The following is a 20,124-nucleotide window of genomic DNA, read 5'->3' on the forward strand; positions in this document are numbered from 1 at the left end:
TGTCAAGGTGACTAAACACCACACGTACCAATACATAACCGGCCAACGAAACGAAACGACCGACGTGTATGTGAGAGTGTTTGAATAAACGGGAACAAATCTCCTCTTAAATCTGATTTTAACGACTCGCCTAATGAGAGCAATATTTAGTTTTCGTAAGCCGCAAAGGACAGAGAGATATAAGCAGCTACAAATAAATTGCAGCAGAGGCGCAGCCGACGAAGTAAACGGTTTCTTTTGAGGAACAACTTTAATTTTCTGCTCTAAATGACGTGAGGTTAAAACTACTAGTAACGGCTTCGAAATCAATTAATGCTTTAAGTGGAGTTGTTATTGCAGTGCACTGCACTATTTATCTGTTAATTTTAACAATTAACTCTTCTGGTAACTACAGAAAGATTGAAGATTAGAAATAATATTTGATAAATACTTATTTTAACTTACGGATGGTTGTACAAATATAAAAAGATCTACAAATTAAATAATCATCCATAACTATATAATATTTACTCAGCAATAAAGCATTTTACAAAATACAGAAAAAAGTCCATTGATATAGTCCAAACGTCAGAGATTTAATCTCCAAAAACCAAACCAACAAGCTGAATTTTGCTGAGAGTGTCAATTTTGGGACCCCAAAAAGTTGGGATAAACCGTAGAAAAAAATTTGTCAAATAAGAAATGTAACTGAGATAATTGTGAACAAACATATTTATTACCACTTTTTGTGTAGAATCAAACGTTCTCTTAAAAACAACGCTTACAGCGACTGGCAATTTTGAATGTAAGTTACGCGAAATCAATTTTTTAAATTAAATTTGTATCAATTCGACGGTAAAAATTCGATATCTCTTGATCACAGTATCTTATCGACAAATATTGAGTTTTAAAGCTGAGGAGTGCAGCTCTCGTATACAATTATTGCATTTGGCCATACATAAAGTTTCTATAAGGCTGTTAAATAAATAAACATTGCTTGATTTTTGCCATTTTTTATTATTCTCATGAGTTTGTCAAATATTGTTTGTAGAAAATCAAAAATAGATAATACATAAAAAAGGAATGTAAAACGTAACTTAAATATATCACAAACAAAAACACATATTATACAGAAAAAGTTTTAGGGCAAAATTAAGATAAGCAGTTAAGTGGATGTTCTGCAATGAGTCATATATTCTTCTGAGCAGTAAAGCAATGTTTCAGAAGACATTTTTTTAAAACTTTGTCGAAACTATTAAAGCTTAGCTGTTTAATACTTTTTGGTAAAATATTGTAGTAATTAAAGCAATTTTTATCTGAAAGACGTAATCTACAGCGATTTGTTCGTAAGTAGTACAGTTTCGCGTATTGTGAACGTGAACATTAGACTGTTTTATTAACCTTCATCGGACTGGCGGGGTCTATTTTGACAACAGATCACAATTTTTGGCTGTTACTTTATAGATCTTAATTTTTCATCGGCAGTCTTCCATCTATCTGTAGTTTATATATTGTATTCTTAAACAATTATGCCTACAAGAACATTTAACGGTTAGATTAAATTTAAACTTCAATTTTATAGGCTGGGGTCTCCTAATACCCCAGCCAGCCTTTTATGTCATACAAAATAAATTCTAATAAATTTGTAGTAATGTGGGAAGGGTTTTACATTTTTAAATGGGGAATTCTCCGAGCTGGGAAAAAAATTTAACGAAATATAAATATATTTAGTTCGAGCGTCAGTTGGTTTCTTGTCGTATTTGTGAATAGTGCATAAAATTCTGAACATTAGTTACGTTTCATTTATATCTAGCAGAATGCAACTGAGTGAAGATGAACTTTTACGTTTACTTGAAAGTAATGATTCAGAGCTTGATATCAATGAGGATACAGCAAGTTATTTAGAAGATGAAGACAATGTAACACAGGTAGAAAAAGAAAATGACCTTATTATTGAGCAAAGCATAGAGCAAAATGAACCAAAAGTTACTGACTCTGAGGGCTTACGGGTATATAAAAAACACAAAAGTGAAACGCGCACAGGCCAATATTCGTAGACATTCTAGGACTTACAAAAAGTTACAGTGATGATATATTAAGTATCAAAAACGCTTTCCTTCTGTTTTTTTCAGACGAAATTCTAAACATAATTGTCATGGAAACTAATAGGAAGGCTCAAGCTTATTACGATAAATAAAAGAGTGAAAACCCAAATAAAACTTAAGTGTATGTTTGCGTTGATTATGTAGAGATTCAATCCCATATTGGAGTATTGCTTTTATACTTGGAGTTTTTCATGGATCAAAAGAGACGATCGATTTGCTTTGGTGTGACGATATTGCTAACTGCCCTCCTATAATACCAGCTGCTATGTCTAGAGATAGGTTCAAACCAATAACTTTATTTATACGTTTTGACAATTTTAAAACCAGTCAAGAACGAAAATTAGTAGAGAAACTGGCCCCAATAAGAGTTGTATATGATATTTAATTCCTAATTGTAAGAAATCGGCGACCATCTGTGTGTAGATGAGCAGCTCGTATCTTTTAGAGGTAAAGCACCATTCCGAGTTTATATGAAGATCAAACCTGACAAGTACGGATTAAAGATGGGCCCTTGTGGAGTACACTACTTCTTTTATTGTAAACACGCAAATTTATTTGGGTAAGTTTTTGAATTGCCAATAATAAAAAAAGTAAATTTTTAAATCTATTAATTTTTAGGAAAATAAGGTCCTAAAGGTCCTAAAGACCATTTGGAAGGAGAGTTTGGAATAACAACTGACAATTTTTTTACCAGTTTAAACTTGCGGATAAGTTATGGGAGAAGAATATAACTATACGTGAAACTTTTCGACAAAAACAGCTAATTGAATTAGGATTAGGCTTAGGCTTAGAAAACATCATAGATAAACAAAAAAATTATATAAAACATGGAATAGAACAACAACAAATCGATTTAAAATCTAAGTTGTAAAGACAAAGAGTTGAATTAAAAAAAAACATTGGTACCCAAGCTTTCGTAATATTGTTACAGTAACTAATGTCGAATCTGAACAAACAGTCTCATTATCCTGGAGGATGCGAGAGTATTAATTAAAAATAAATATTACTTGATAAAAGTATACGTTTAAGAAAGGTAGATAAAGTACTATTGACCTATTAAGAGTATGGACCAAGGAAGAGTAACAAAGATGGTCAGAAGGTCTAAAACGTGTTCTAAAAGAAGAAATAAAACAGCAAGAAAAAATACGATATACCTTGGATATTGAAACAAAAAAAAAAGGAAAATCATTTGAACAAAAGAAATATTAAATTGTCAAATAGATGAGAGGAACTGAAAGTTATGAATAAAAGAGAAGGTCTAACAATCTCGAAATGCTTAAGGAGCTTTAAGAAACAAAAAGGCAAAATATTGTGAAAGATAAAAATTATTGATTTCTATTTTTATATAATATATTTTATTATGTGGGGCTTATTTTAAGCCCCATATTTCGACGACACTGCTAATCCTGTTCATAATTCTACAATCCACCGACATCCTTGACCTAGAACACCATTACGGAGTACATAACGCAGGGCACATAGGTGAGCATAGGTGATAATTAATAAAACCGCAAAGCAACTGCTTCCCTTTTGCCCATAACTGTGAATTCTCCGAATGGAAGCAGCCCATTATGCGGTTTGCTGGCCCGTGCTCCCATCACCGACTATCCAGTAGTCCCTGAGACCCAGGTGTGACAAGTTTGCCGTGTACTAGCAATTTGTGGTTAGATTAACATACTTGCATTTATTCCTAATGCAAATTTTAGATGGAATATGGTAGAAGTTGATTTTGTTTTATGTAACTTGGTCGTAAGAGGATATAATTGGTGTACAGAGATTTTAGAAAATGGTTACTTTGTAACATATAATATTCTAATATTGATCATCTACTATGATATGGAACATGAAAACAGAATTAGAAAATAGCACTATTATTATTTAATAATAAACATTATTAGGTTTTAACTTGTGGTAGCATTATTTAATAAAGGTGTTGCAAAGTAGTAAATGACAAATTTAATTTAGTATTACCAACGAGACACCAAGCGAACACTTCAAAGATTAAACCGGAAGAGGTACTTCAACAGATAGATTGTTTAAAATAGTATTAAAATTTCGGTCATTTTAAATTTCAAATTTCATATCATCATCATCATCATCATCAATCAGCCCTGAGTTGTCCATTGTTGAACATAGGCCTCCTCTAGACTTTTCCATCTACTTCTGTTCTGCGCCTCTGCTATTCAATTGGTCACGATTCTTTTGAGGTCGTCGGTCCATCGCGTTGGGGGTCTTCCTCGGCTTCGCTTGTCAGCCCGTGGTCTCCACTCAAGCAATTTTTTGGTCCAACTGTCATCTTTCATTGTTGCAACATGTCCTGCCGATCTCCATTTTTTGCCTTGTAATATGTTCGATAATGTCTTCCACTCCGGTTCGTCTACGAACTTCCTCGTTTCTTATTCTATTTCTTAAGATTATTCCAAGCATTGATCTCTCCATCTTTGGTTGTGTCCTTCTCAATTTTTCGGCTGATGTTTTTGTGAGAGTTAAGGCTTCTGCTCCGTATGTGAGGACTGCTGGAACGCACTGGTTAAAAGCTTTTCTTTTTAAATGGATCGGTATATTTGTTTTAAACGTCTCTCATTTTTCCGAATGCAGCCCAACCCAGACTTATTCTTCTGAGTAGCTCGCATGTCTGGCGACTTTTCGATTTCTATTAGCTCATTGGGGACGAAATTGGTCATAATTTTTGTTTTTCCATCGTTTATTTTTAAACCGACTTTCTGGGTTACTTGCTGTAGTTGTTGTAGCATAACTCTGGCTTTTCCTAAGTTGTCTGTTATGAGAACAATATCATCGGCATATCTGAGATGATTGAATATCTTTCCATTGATGCTAATACCCTTTGATTCCCACTCTAGCCGTTTAAATGCGTACTCCATAACTGTTATAAATAGTTTTGGCGACAAGGTATCTTCCTCCGCACCCCTCTGCCAATTTTTATCTTCTTAGTCATGCAATGGAGGTTAACGGTTGTTGTCACATTTTCGTATATATTTCGAATGATATTTGCATACCTGTGATCTATTCTGCATTCTGATAGTGCTTTTAAGATAGCAACTGTTTCGACTGTGTCAAATGCTTTGTGGAAGTCGACAAAGATAAGAGCAAGGGGTCTGTTATATTCGATAGACTTTTCAACTAGAGTTTTAAGGCATTGCAAATGGTCGTTTGTTCCGTGTCCCGCTCGAAATCCTGCCTGTTCTTCTGATTGATAGAAATTGAGCTTTGCTTCTAATCTGTTTGTCAGTATTATTGCCTTTGGTCATGGAATCATACATGTCCATTAACCCGGCTCACGGAGCACGGAGCCACCTTCTCTGTCGCTCACGTGGGTAACTCCAATCTGGCGCATCCATGTCGCGGGGGTGGGCATCTATTATTTCAGTAGGCCGGAGTGAATAGATGGCCAAATCCAGATCGGGACCCAGTTCTGTGGGGTATAACACGGACCCCTACCTAGGGATACAGGTGAAGACCACAACGGTAGTTACGGCGGAGAAGAAGATCTTCGGTACGACGTGGATGGCGGAAGTGGCATCCCTGGATTTTATGGATGGTATAAAATCAAACCGATAGCGTCTGACCCATATTGGGCGGTTGTCAACAGCGTCTGTACACATAATGGGCGGCTGAACTAAAAACTCGTCAACACGCAAAGCAAGGGTGACGTTTTAATTGCTATTACCCCTTTATTATGTCAGATACGAATAAAAATTTCATATCAGTGTGATGCAAAAGTTATTGTAACTTACTTGACATCAATCAAGTAAGCTAGGTTTTATAACATCTCTTTCATTTTGAGGATCTAAGTTTGTATTGTAAATTTGTATGTAACATATTTTTACACAACTGACTCAGTTTTGCTTTTTTTACATAAATTTGAACGTTTTGTTTGTTTATAAGTTAAGCTATTTCTTTACTTTCATCTTAATAAGCTGCATATCTTTGGTAAGGTAAACAATATGCAATCAATTCGAGTTTTGCACCATTCTTCACTGCACCAAGTGTTTCAAGTACCTATCTTTAGCAAAATTTGTGAGGACTGAACGGGATCGAACTGTGCTCTTCTTTTCAAAAGTAGTATGTCTGTTCCATATTAATGTACCTTGCCAATTCTTTTGGGGTAATAAATATAACCTTTCTTTGTTTCTTGTCTCTCCAAGAATAACAAGCAAGAATAGTGGAGGCAAGTTACGGCTGGACTTGACTTTTTTTTTCTCTGAGGGTGAATATTTCTAAAAATCGTACCAGGTTAACCCATCTTTAGAGATAACTGGCGTGTGTTGAATTCAGGGTAGAGGAGTACATTCAAGTACATTTTCCCTTAGAAAAAGAAGTTCCTGCAAACAGATGCCTTCCTCTTATCCTGCTATCATACCAACTAAAACTACCCTCTCCTACTTGTGCGCAGTTTACTTCTTCGTCCACTATAAGGCTGACGACACTTTCGGAGCACTACCTTCTCTTATCTATATCTTATCTCTGTCGTTAGTCCAACTGGTGTTTCTCTTCTTTTTTCTTTCTTTTTAATTATTGTTCAAATGTAATTATGTATGTAATATTCCATTCCTCTATACTTCCCGTCACCTTCACGATCATCTCGTTTACAGTTAAAGGGTTCATACCTATGTCTCTACACATTTTGCTTCTCTTCAATGTCCATCTATTACACTCCAGCATTGTGTGAGTACCAGTGTCAGAATATTCATAGTATAGGTATTTATCTGTATCTGTCTTTCTTAATCTATGAAGATTTGTTCTAAAATACGCATGTCCTGTGAGCACTTGTGTCAGGATGTAATCCAGTCGCCTATGACCATAGTCCACCCAGTCTTTTAGGCTTGGGATCAGCGTCTTCCTTCACTAAGCAACATCTTCGATGTTGTTTCACTCTTTTTGCCATCTTTCTATTGATCTTTCTCTTTGCTGCTTTCAAATATTTTTTTCTCATGGAGATCTACCCCTTGAAAGGAAATGTCTCCTTTCTACTGCTAACACATGCAGAGGAACACAACTTGTGATAGTCCACAAGGCCGTTGCAGATACAGTCCTGTAGGTGCATGTTACTCGCAACAGACTTGTTCTGTCTACTCGTATTATGAGCCCTTTGTAGGTCGGAATCTCTATCGCCTCACTCCAGACTGGTGCCGCATAAAGGATGATTGATTGTACAACACCATGTAAGGCACTTCTCCTTTCTGATTTGGGTCCTCCAATGTTAGGAATCACTCTCCCCATCGCAGCCGCACTCTTCGCTGTAGTCCCGGACGGTTCAAAATTCTGTCCAATTTTAGGGAGCAATTTAAAATGGATACCAAAAGGAGAGTCGAAGACTTACTCTAATACCCTCCAAAGCACATGGAACCGCATCCTCATCCGATAGTGGCTCATATTCTAGAGAATACCGTCAGTCACAGTGTAACTTATGTAAAAACACATCTTCTGGCCTTGATGGCATACACAGAAGATACCTCAAAAAACTCCCAGAGAGTATTATCCCGTTGTTTAAAAACCTAATCAATGCATGTTGAACTACTTTCGTACTTCTTTGAAGGTAGCCCACGTAGTCATGATTCCCAAACTAGGTAAATACCCAACCAGCACTAAATTCTATAGACCTGTCTCTCTACTGGCCAACCTGGGTAAAATCTACGGGGAGATCCTAAAGGTGAGACTCGTAGAATATTTAGACACTTTGTCATCCCAAACTTCCAATTTGGTTTCAGAGCTAAATACTCCTCACACAACGCATTGATTAAAGCAGCAATCTTGATATCACAAGATCTCAATGAAACAAATAGGTACGCCATAAGCACCTCCTCCATGTCAAGAAGGACTTTGATTAGGTTTGTTACACAGGCGTCATCGAAATGTTTCACCTTGCTGCAATGCCTACTCCCTTCGAAATCATAATCTACACATATCTTTCTAATCGAATCGGACAATCCGTGCCAAAGACGCTAACAAGTTATTAACACAATTAACCCCACGAGCTGGAGTCCCCAGGGCTCAATTCTAGCACCAATATTCTACACAGTCTACAACAGCGACATCCCCCACCCGTTGACTAGATCAGAGTCAATATTATTATTTTCTGACGATACTCCACTCCTCTCTGTAGAAACATACAATCGAACGCCGAGACATGCGTCTGTATTCGAAAGAGCAAAGTACCATTTGAACAGAATTCTCAGGTAGAGCAACAAATGAAGAGTCACATTCAATCCCTCCAAAACTCAGCTAATTTTATTTAAATCCCCTCACAGCTGATATGCTGGGAGGAACCAGATAGCCTTCCTAGGAGAAAATCTCGATTTCAAAAACTCGGTGTCCCATTTGGGAGTTCGTTTTAGCAGGACTCTTGAATGGGAAATTAACATCAAAAGCAAGAAAAAATCCAAACCTTTTAGCCAAGCTTCTACACGCTGCTGGTAACGAATGTCCTGATGAGTATGAGGACATCCTTCAAAAACCCTAGCCAAAAACGCTAATTAGTAGCCGTTTCTAGTATCACTGATAATACTGGAGGTACCTTCTGCTCATATCTTGGTTGGTAGTTTGTATTCTCCCTCATAGCACTGCTTTTCGACACTACTACTTATAATGCCTCCAGTCTATAACCACATACCACTCCAAAAAACCATTCACTCGCTACTATCGTTGCTCGGCCACCTCAAAAGCTCTCCCAAAAAAAAGGGGGCAGCTTCTTAAGCAAGACATTAATGTTCGGATTGATTGATTAATTGTCTCTGTTAAACTTTTATACAAAGTTTAAAAATTTCAGGGAACTCAATACGACATAAAGTAGTTTTGTATTGGAAACTCTTGTTTGGCATTTATTCTTAGTAAATTTCTCGAAAAAAAAATGGAGGATAAAAAACTAGGCATAAAAGAAAAACGAATCAAATTTTGTGTGACGTATTTGCCGGCTTTACTGATACCATAATACACATTTAACATACTGAAACGGTAAAAACAAAGCAACGAGATTTATTTCCTTTCGCAATAATAAAATGTTCGGACATTGTGTATACAGGACCATAATGTAGAGGATATAAAACACCAAACTGGATTGTTACAATGTTTAAACAAGGGGCTCAACGCTTGTTGGTAAAGGTATATAAAAACAAAATCGTTTGGAATTTTATTTACCTGTTTTTGCGAGGGTGTATTCGGCAAAATACGTTTTTTTGGAAACTGTTTCTCGTCATACAATTTTATATCAAAAAGTCTGATATAAAATTATGTTTCTAGTATAAAATTATAATTAAAAAAAATGCTTGTAAAAATTATGTAATAAAAATTTATGGTCCTACAAATTTAACTAGAAGAAGCATTTAATTAAAGGGCATTAATACCATAAGTTAAAAGAGTATGTATCTTTGTACCAATAACTAAAAGCTCAGAACTGGAACTGGAAGAACTAACAAAACTGAAAGAAATTAGTGGAGGCCTATGTTCAACTTTGGACGCAGAAGGCTGGTTGATGATAATGAACTACAAGCTCATATTTAACACATAATTCATCATCATCATTGGCTTTTACAACTCTTCGTGAGTTTTTACCGCGTTTACTATTGCCTTCCATTGATTCCGATCCTGTGTTATTATTTTCCATGGCCTTACTTCCATCTTCTCCAGGTCTTCCCTGACTGCGTCTTTCCACCTTTTTCTAGGCCTTCCTGTCGATCTTCTACCATCTGGTCTTTCCCAAAACGCATTGCTAATCAGTCTGTCGTCATCACTCCGTACCACGTGGCCTGTCCATCTTAATCTATTGGCTTTTATGTATCTTACGATGTTTCCTTTCCCGAAGAGAGTCTCTATTTCATTGTTGTATCTGCTCCTCCATTCATTTGTCACGCTGTCCCTGCAAGGACCATATATAATTCGCAGAATTTTGCTTTCCCATACTAATAGCTTATTGATTTCTTTCTTTCTCAATGTCCATGTTTCACTTCCATATGTCACTGCTGGTCGTATTATGGTTTTGTACATTTGGATTTTGGCACGCCTTGAGAGAAGCTTTGACCTCATTAGATGTTGAATGGCAAAGAATGATTTATTCCCCGCCAGTATTCGTATTTCAACCTCCCGTTCTCCTGTGTTTTCACTGGTAATTGTTGCTCCTAGGTATTTGAATTCTTTGACCACCTCAAAATTATGATCGTTTATGGTAATGTTTTGTCTTATTCGCTGTCGTTCCTTTTTTGATACGACCATGTATTTAGTTTTTTCTTCGTTTATTTTTAGGCCTACGCTTAGTGTTGCTTCGTCAAAGTTCGATGCTATATCCTTAACTTCCAGTGTTGTCTGTGCTACTGCATCTACATCATCTGCAAATGCGAGAATAATCTTTGCTCCTCTGGCAGTTATGTCTGGTTTGACTCTGGTATAGATTTTTCGCATTGCATATTTCAATGCTAGGTTAAATAGTAATGGGGACAGCGGGTCTCCCTGTCTTAGTCCGGTGCTTATGTCGAAAGCCTTTGAAGTTTTGCCTCCTATTCTAATTTGTGCAAAGGAATTGTTGACACACATTCGCGCAATCATGGTCAGCTTCTTTGGTACGCCTAACTCCATCATTGCACTCCACAGTTTTAAGCGATCTATGGAATCCTATGCTTGTTTAACTATATGTTTATTGTTAACACATAATTAATATGTAACAATTTAAGTGAGTGTAAATAAGTCAATGCCTATATCTTTTTTTTTTAAGTATCCGCGTCAACCATGAAAGTTATTAACGATGGAGCAATATGTTCTTCTTAGTGTCAGAATACGAAGAGGTAAGGAGAAGAACATTTTTTTAAATAAAGCACATAAACAATAATAAATATATATATAATATATTTTTTAACTGTTTGCAGTACTATTAATTTTTTACCTATTTTTTTATACATATGCAGGTTGTATTATGACAAGTTATGTAAATCCTGTTTTTTTTTAACTTGAGTTGCAACCAGTTGTTTGTAATTCATAAAAGCGAAAACCGTGTCAGTTTTGGTTAGCCCTTTCAGCCGAAAGCACAATATTAGAAATCAGGTCAGATCTTTTCGGCCCTTTATCACTTCTCTACTCTGCATTCCAGCATTTTTTCAATGGCAGGAAGAGAGATGACACAACAGGATTGTATTGAGCGGAAGCCTCTCTATTGTTATGCACAATATTTTTCCCTAATTTTTGATTTGCTCTTATTTTCATAATAAGAGAAAATAAATTGGAAGTTGTTGATTTCTAGAAAAATTAAAAAAATATTTTACGACGCAGACTTACTAAAATAGTCAGCAGATAAACAACATAAACAAGAATTATCATATGGAAAAACATTTTTAGTGTTTTAATAATTATCTATATCCAGAAAATGTTTCTGGACTGTATCGTTAGAGACAAAAATTCCACTCAACCTCCGAAAATCATACGAAAAAGCTGAATTTTGCTAATAATGTCAATTTTGGGACGCCAAAAAAAGTGGAAAAAAGTTTTTTTATAAAAAACGGAAAACATCAAGTTAGCAAGAATCTGTATACTTTAGAAAAAAAGTTTTAAATAAAAAATGTAGCACTTTTTATACAGAATAAACCGTTTTGTGAGAAAGAACGCTTGAAACATAAGAAGCGATTTTAAATGGCAGTTTAGCGCATTTTTTTAAATAAAATTTGTACTCGACGGTAAAAATTCGATATCTTTTGATCAGAGTGTCACATCGACAAAATTTAAAATGCGTTTTAAAGACGAAGAGTGCAAATTATGTATGCCATTTTTATCATTTAGCCGCAAATGAAGTCAGTTCCAATAAAGATGTTAAAAGTCCAGGGGATATCTGTCGAAAAGCGAACCATAATGGACATTTTCTATTTTATACAATTACATAAAAAGAAATTTTTATTTCATGACAAGCTTTTTTTAATCTATGGTATACAGCCAACAACTGAAAATTTCCCTTTTATAAAGTTTTAACTAAGCTTAACTGATCTTTGTTTTCTTTAACATTTTCCAAGAAATCGACGATTTGCTCCAAACTGAGTTGTTTAAACGATTTTTCTTCGAATATTTTCCTAGTTGGTTCCAGTAACAGCAATATTTCATTAGATTTTGGCTCGGGCGTTTTAGCCAAGCATGATTCTTCTTCAGTAATAGATGAACTTCGCTCAAAATATAATAGATAATATTGTCCTTCATACTAATGATGAATTTGAGCGAAAAAATGTACTTTTAGAAAACAAGCAGTCATATCACCGTAGAACCGACATTACTGAAATCCGTGCTTTTATCGGATTATTCTTTTTTTGTTGAGTAAATAAGTCAGCTCATGTCAATATTGAGGAACTATAGTCGAAACAATATGGAATGTCGTTATATAAAGCAATATTGTAAATGAAACGGATGAAACACTTGGTTTCGTTTTGATGACACGCAAACTCGAGTGGAGAGACGAACGAGTGACAAATTAGATTCTATGGTATTATGCGTGTCTCATATCTCTCTATGTATCCCATATCGTCTGTTAGGAAAAGTCTACTTTTCTGCTGGAATCCCATGCGCTAGTCGCAAATCTTGTGCTAAATTTTTTATTCAACAATCTAAAAAAAATCGAAAATTTTTGCTGTTTGCGCCCCTATTTTGGTCTATAACGTGAGGGATATTGCTCGTACAAAAAAACTTTCGTCTTTAATTTAACATATTATTTAACTAGCTAGAGATTACCAATTTAATGTTAATTGTTTAAAAAATAGCAATAATAGGGAAAAACTGTAATAATGGAATTTTCCCTTCCTACAGCCTTCTTATTTAAACCTACTTTGAAAATTTGAAAATAGTCAACTAAGCGATACTAGAGAATTTTTTTAATTTAAAAACAGTTAAAAATGAAAATAACAAACACAATTAAAATTCATAAGTGGTTTATTAATAATACATTAATAATTTAAATATATTAAAATTGTTAAAATATTAAAAGTGATTATTTCGATAAAAACAATTTATAAAAAAGTAGGAATTATCATCTATAATAATCTATCAATCTTGTAATATTGGCATTTGTTCTTATTACTTTCGTCTCAGTGTAGTACTGTCTGGGGGCTCGGGAGATTGAGACCTCGGAGGCCGTGAAGAAGACTGGTGAGTTTATATTAATTCCTGTAATAGTATTAATCTTAGCTCTAGGTTATATATATATATATATATATATATATATATATATATATATATATATATATATATATATATATATATATATATACAAACAACACAGTTTATTAGGGTTGCAGTCAGAAAATTGGTCGGGATGTTAATGAAACACTCTTTTGACTTTTTGTCTAGCTTTCTGAATGGTTTTATTCCTTTTTCAAGACACTGTAATAAGAAAAATATGTAAATATTTATAAAATATCACAATTCTTCAGTGCAACTTACTAGTCGTTGAGATTATTTATAAAACCATTAACACTCAACATTAATAACACACATATAAAATATAAAATAATGGACAAAATACATTCTAAAATTTTTAAAATTTAGGTAAAGATAATAAAACTTTGTTTATGGCATCTTTTGCTGGTGTGTTTTAACTCTGACACATAGAGAACAGAGAGAAAAAACCCTATGATTAAAAAGTAATTAGGTGTACTTAATATTATATTTCTTTTTAAGAAATACTAGAGGCCCATCTTAGGTGATTTTAATTTTTAAATTAAAAATATATTTATACATATGTATATATATATATATATATATATATATATATATATATATCTATATATATATATATATATATATATATATATTTATATAATCTGTTTTTTTTAAATATTTTACATATTAAAATTAATTTATATTAGCTGTTTTATAATAATTATTCATTAATTAAATTAATGAAATGTAATTTTATTTAGAAACTACATAAGATTTAAAAAAATTGTTAATAACCTTAAAAAAGTCCCAAATATCACTTAGTGAACCAATTTTAATTGTTTAGTCTGCGTTTGAAAGCTTTAGCTCTTCTTTGAACGGAAAAAATAAATTCGACTATTTAAAGTGCATATTTTGGGCCCAGCATAATTTTAAAAATTTGCAATTTTTTGCAGCGCCGGATTGAAAAAAGTATTGTGCAAAAACTATTAAACCGATCCTAGCGATATTTAGCACACGTTTTAGTCATATTATAAAGTTTATTTAGGCAAAAGATCAAGGCTGTAAGTTTTGTCTAGGGTGTCGAAAAATTTTAAAACTGAATTTTTTTCCTCTTATTGCTATTTTTACGGTAAACAATAAAGTTTCAATTTTTAGCTAGTCAAATATTATGTTCCATAAAAAAAGGAAACTTTTACCTTATATCTTTTATTAACGATAAATGAAACTATAATTATTATGGGTGAAGAAAACATGCTACAAATTATTGTAGAAAATGAAATAAAATGTGTTAATATATCCAGATTTTTTTTTATTTCGAAAATATGTGTCTCGGCAGCTAATTATATCCAGATTTAAATTTGTAGGAAAAACCAGATAAAATAGCAAATTTAAAGAAGAATATTAATTAACTTTAATTAACTAATAAAAAAGGGAATTAAAAAAATTTGTGGTAAAAACTAAACGTTTTAGATCTTATTTCTAACAACTTATTACTTTATCTGTTTTATTTAGGCCTATTCAACAAACCCTTCAACTCTCGTAAAATAAATAAGCGCCAAGAATAAAGACCTGCAAACCTGTTAATCGTTTCTTATAGCATATTTCTTTGCCAGAACAAAAACTGACCTTGATTAAGACGAAAAACGTAATTACATTTTGTGGCATAAGAATGAAAGTGTTTTGGAAAATGTAATTCGAAAACAATGTCCAAAGAATGTTTTAATTATATGACGTAAATCCTTTTTTAATTGAAATTTTAATCTGAAAGCTTTTTGTTCTGATTTTGTGTTATAATTCATTTGTAATTATGTTTGGAAGGTGCAAACTTAATTGTAATGCCAAGAATATTTAGTGAAAAATATTTAGATTTAAAATCGAAGGGAAGGTGAAGACAATTTTAGCAATTTCTACCTGTTTTATCACTTGGTGAAATATAACAAAGAGGTGATATTTAAATAAATTAGCTTTACTTGCCTTGTCTTACTATATATTACTCAGAACAAAAGAAAACTTAATTTTGTCATCTCCCTTTTAAAACAGTTATTTAATTTACTGTAAAAATTGTTCTTATAGCGTGAAGAGTGGCGAAAAATGGGAGAGACCTATGTCCAGCATTGGACAAAAGAGGTTACATGATGATGATGATGATGAAAAATTGTTCTAATTTACTTTCTTAAAAAACAAATATCTATCATAATTTTAATTGGTTTCTCGTTAATAAATCTATCTAAAAATTTTAAATTTATTCCATTTTTTTATCATTATTTCCTGGAAGTTTTGTAAATTCCTTCGGGTGACAAAAAATTCATGTTTGATTTTTTGTTTCCAGTGAACACCTTCGTGAAAAGACGCCTGTTACTCTTCAGAGATTCTCCTTTCGTTGCTTTGTCTCCCTTCTACACATTCTATCTGCGTATTTTTGACCTCTATTCTATTTTCTCTTGGTCTGTCGGATTTGTATCGATTTTCTTGAAACTCCTGATCATTTCGTCCTTTATTAATTCTGTTCTCGTGATATGTGCGGGTGCGATTCTGGTTTTTTCGAGATCTGTCCTTGTTCAATTGCCGATTTCTTTGTTCATAATTTTCTCGTCCGTTTTATCTATTTTCGTTTCCCCTCCTTGGAATGAATTCTCTTTTTTTATAGTCCCTACTATAATTATGTCCTCTATATCTATACTCATGTGCTTCTCTGGGTCTTTAATTTTCATGCGATCTTACCGCCTTTCTTTCGCTTAAACGCGATTCTCTTATTTGTAGGAATTGGCACAAGCTAAGTAAGTAATTTTGCAGAGTGATATGGTCTTCTAGCGTTTCTTCAAAATGTCTTGCAATCAGTTCAAATAATTGTTTTAATGAATAATTTTATTTTAAATGATTTACATTAATAAACACTTGTAATGCGCATGTTTTTTCTGGGATACCCATCCTGTCACTGTATCTCCCATTTTGCAATTCTTTGTTGATTTCTAATTGCTGGATCCTTCCCCAGAAATAGCTCAAAAATTTCTGTTCAAACTGGTGCCAACTGTCGAACTCTTCCTCTTTGCTGTCAAACTATGGACTAGCTTCATCTTTGAGATGATTTTTGATCGTTTTTGTAGTTGTTTAAAAATTTCCAATGTATTGTAACTTCTTTTTTAAGTTGTTTATGGACGCCACTGGGTGTAAATTTTTTACATCTCCGCTAAACTAAATTTTCATTCCACCGGTACTATGGATGAGTATTTCTCTTATGTCTCCGAAATTTTCTTGATTTTTGTTATCTGTGAACTGTTTTTCAATTTGTTTGATTTTTTCCCCACTCTCTTTAATTCTTTTCTTCACTTTTTCAATGTCTTCTTGAATAGCGTTATTTAACTTTCGATTTATTTCCAAATTCTCAATTTCCTTTTTCTGGTCGTTTTGTATCTCCTTTATTCTTTTCTCAACTTTTTCCATCTGTTGTACCATTTCTCTCTTTATCCCCTCTGCACATCCTCTAATTTCCTGCTCATAATTTTCCAGACGCTGTTTTATATTTCTGTTGTTTAGTTCTATTGCTTGTTTTGTTTCATCCATTTTTTTTTATTATTTTTGATTTTCTTCCATTGTTTGTGCTTGTAACTTCATAAGTTGTAAAAGTTTTTCTATTCCCGATTTCTCCTGATTTTCTGTCTCTATAATTGTTGTTTCTAACTTGTCTTCTTGTTTTAAATTTTCTTCTTGTTTTTTGTTTTCTTTGCTTTTATTTCTTGTCACAGACGTTTTTTTTTTCAAAGTAATATTTACACTAAATATGAAACTTTAGAACACCCTATATGTAGGAAATACGAAAAATTTTCTCTTACCCAATGTAAAAAATTGTCAAATATTTTCACAAAACAATGTTATCAAATGCAAATATTAGATCAAAAATAAAATAAGTTATGAGAAATTGTACCTACAGAAAAATAATATGTAATAAAATTCGAATATCAATATTGACCATTCGATAAATAAATTTTCAATCACCTATTTCTCCTTTGTCTTTTCTTTCAAAATTGCAACCAGAAATACTTTAAAATGCCTTGACGTTGGGGGACATGTTATTATGATCTTCTCTTCTTCTTTGGGTGCCGTGTCCGTATTCAGACGTTGGCCGTCATCATGTTTACAATTTCCTGAAACCTTTCTCTGTCGGCTGCTGCGCGAAATAATTCTTCTACTGTGGAACCACACCATTGTCTAATATTACGCAGCCATGAAAGTTTCTTTCGACCAATCCATCTCTTTCCTTCCACTTTTCCTTGTATTATAAGGCAAAATAGATGGTATTTAGGTCCTCTAATTATATGGCCGAAGTATTCTGTTTTTCTCCTCTTTATGGTGTTTATGGTATTTAACGGTGTTAAACATGTGTAAATGGTGTATTATGATCTGCTAAAGTTTAAATTAAGTTAAATTTATTTGAATCAAATTAAATTAAATTAGATTGAATTTCTCAGGGTTCTTCACTACAAACAGAAATATTTTACCTTCAATTCGTGGCTTCTAGTATTTTCTGGATGCTGGCTTTTAGGATAGACAAGGAGAATAAATATTTACAATTGTTGACCTATTTTTTAAAACACCATTTGTTTTAATACCCTATAGAAATATAAAAATAAAGATCGGGTACAATTCATTATCTATTCCTCATAACAAAAGAAAACTTAATTTTGTTATCTCTCTTTTAAACCAAGTTATTTAATTTACTGTAAAAATTGTTCTAATTCACTTTTTTTAAAAACAAACAAAATTTTGTTAAGTGCCAATTATCTGATTTGTGAATTTAACTTTTTTAAATCAATTACTTTATGATATATGTTTAAAAAAAAAACATATATGGTACAAGTACAACGCTTATTTCACAAGTAATTTGACTGACCTTTTTGATTTACTCCATGCTATGTTTTCCGACGAACACTAATGTAGTCTCCGAATTGTGTTCCCGAAAAACTGTTTAATTCTCCAAACATGTGTGGCTCTGCCTCCTCCTTCCAAAACTGTTACACAAAACAGCACTCGTGCAGATTCTCTCCAAAATTAAACTCCTACGAGTTTCAAAATAATAATAATGGTATTCTTTGACCCAAATGGTTTTCCCGCCTCGACTGGTTATCTCGTACAAACTTTACATAAATTTTCTTTCTCTTACCTACAGAGGTACGAGTCTCTTCGAACACAAGGAGTTTGGGATTCTGGACTTGGTCTTGATTCGCCTTCAACTATTCTGCTATCGCCAACTTAACTCACAAACAACAACTTATACTTTTTTTCACACACTGTTCTCAAACTTTACTTCTCGTTCTGGATGGTATAAACACAATGATTGAAATCTCCTGGTTTAATTTTCAAATCGATTGCCCATTTTCCTACCCTCGTTCTTCCTAGCCAATCGTACACATTCATTATTTCTACCTATTTTTAAAATTTCCTATTTTTATATTTTAAAAAGTCAAGCGTGTTATACCCACTTGGGTTTTTCGCTAAATTAACAGAAGATAATACCGACTAAACTTTCTTTTGTATCTAAAGGCAAATCCGTATTTGTAAAAGATAACGTCTAATTCATAGCATTACCTTCGAAGAAACAAACTGTTTATTACTTTCTAAATAACTCTGATTTTTTAAAACTATTCACTATTGAAGTCCACTGTTCTCCGAAAACACTTCTTAATTATAAATCATTATATTAAGAAATTCTTCACCTATACATGGTCTTGAATATTTCGATGGCGTCACGACAAAAAGGCATAAGCGCCAAAATTTATAAATTTATGTTTTGGTATCAAAATAAAATACATTTTACGTCCTATCGACTATTAAAATGACGCAGCATGTAAAAAATTCCAACTCGACTAAAACAAGCTTTGAATTTTCTAACCGCCAAATGAGTTTCTTAAAAGATGAGATACCAAAATCAGTAAGCGACAAGATCCGTAGTGGAAGGTGGTGCTTACGTCTTGGGTCTGAAAACGTGGTTATATCAATAAGGTAAACAATAATTTGAAATATTATTAATATTTAATGTTTTGTTAAGCGTTTAGTTAGATTATTTATCTTGAGAAATCATAATATACCATAAGAATGTACAATTTTACCGACTGTCGGTTAGGCCTTTTCAGAAAAAAATTTTTCGTTTATCTAACCGCCATTTGGCCATTTAAAGTACACTATGACTTAGATTTGTCATAGAAAAGTTACTACTTAACCGACTTAAATAAGGTTTGAACCTAAATAAAATATATATTGACTTTGTTGTATAGTTTTCTTTTTTTTTTTAATTTTAAAGTTATATTTTGGTAGTAATATTATTTTAAAAAACTAACATTTGAATGGCGCTTACCTCTTTTTTTTTAATGGTTTCTCGGGGGCACAAAATAATGAATCTTGTATTGAAATTCATTTGGAAAGATCAGGAAAGCAATGTGCAGGAATCCAGCGGAAATAATAAAAACCATGGTTCATTTTCCACTGAAAATGAGGTCCTCAATGAAGAGGTAAAGATGATGTTCTTTTAGAGCCTGTACTAAAAGGCCATGAACAAGAACTCCAAATGCCTAGTTCTGTTCTAGATGATGTCCAAATTTGAATATTGACAGCCGTTTATTTTCGAATATTGATGAAAATGATGAAGAAGAGACTGATTTATTAACCTGTGATAAAAAGCTTGTATCTTACTCAGATAATGATGATACTGATGATAGTAGTAATAATGCAGCAATAGTATTTAGTTCATTAGTTGATGATAAGATAGGTTGTAATGATTTTATACAACAAAATGATTCTTTAAACTCCGAATCAGATTCATCATCCTTGACAGTATTTTTTAAAAATGAGACTGAAATTGACAGCATTAGTTCTAGCTCATCAACTGGTTCAATTTTCTGTTATATCAGTC

The sequence above is a fragment of the Diabrotica undecimpunctata genome, chromosome 2 (genome assembly GCF_040954645.1).
Source record: "Diabrotica undecimpunctata isolate CICGRU chromosome 2, icDiaUnde3, whole genome shotgun sequence".
Lineage (NCBI taxonomy): Eukaryota > Metazoa > Arthropoda > Insecta > Coleoptera > Chrysomelidae > Diabrotica > Diabrotica undecimpunctata.